Source organism: Schistocerca serialis, chromosome 2 (assembly GCF_023864345.2).
Source record: "Schistocerca serialis cubense isolate TAMUIC-IGC-003099 chromosome 2, iqSchSeri2.2, whole genome shotgun sequence".
Lineage (NCBI taxonomy): Eukaryota > Metazoa > Arthropoda > Insecta > Orthoptera > Acrididae > Schistocerca > Schistocerca serialis.
Genome location: NC_064639.1, coordinates 364,939,478 through 364,940,259, shown reverse-complemented (window position 1 = coordinate 364,940,259; position 782 = coordinate 364,939,478).

Below are 782 nucleotides of genomic sequence, written 5' to 3'. Positions count from 1 at the left end.
ATGTGACCCACAACTGTCTTATCTGGTGTTTGATATCCCTAGTATCCTTTAGGCAATGTGGCGCAGTGCTTACGGCACTGGACTCACACTCGGAAGGACGGGGGTTCAAACCCGCGTCCGGCCAACCTGATTTAGGTTTCCCGTTATTTCCCTAAATCGCTTCGGACAAATGCTGGGATGGTTTGTTTGAAAGGGCGCAGCCGACTTCCTTCCATAATCCGATGGGACCAAAGACCTTTGTCCCCTCCCCCAAATCAACCAACCAACCAACTTGAGCACTGGGATGGAGTTGAAGTCCCAGCTGGTGCCACAAAAAGTCTACAGGGAAAAGATGTGGGAATCTTGCTGGCCACGTTGTAACGTGTGTTTATAAAATTAAAGAGGTTGAATGCTGTGAACTGAAATTGAACTAAACTGAACTGGTTTCAAGTACATTATCCTTCTTGTGTGTCCGTGAACAATGCAAGTGGTGTAATTGTGAATACGCCATCTGATAAATTAAGTCGCTAAACTATCAAACTATATAATTGTATTTTAACTAACTTTTAGCAAAAAACTAGAAAACATAAACCTATATACTCAATAAACTACTCTGTGAAATTTCGTATTGCGCAGTGCTACAATGCGCGATGTCACAGTGCATGACATGCATTTCCAACACACACAACTAGCAGAATAAAAATTCAACAGAAAATTACAGATCGAATTTTGAAAGGACAAATTACCAAAACGTTTCTGTGGAAATGAACTGGGATTTTACTTGCGCAAACTGGACTTTACCT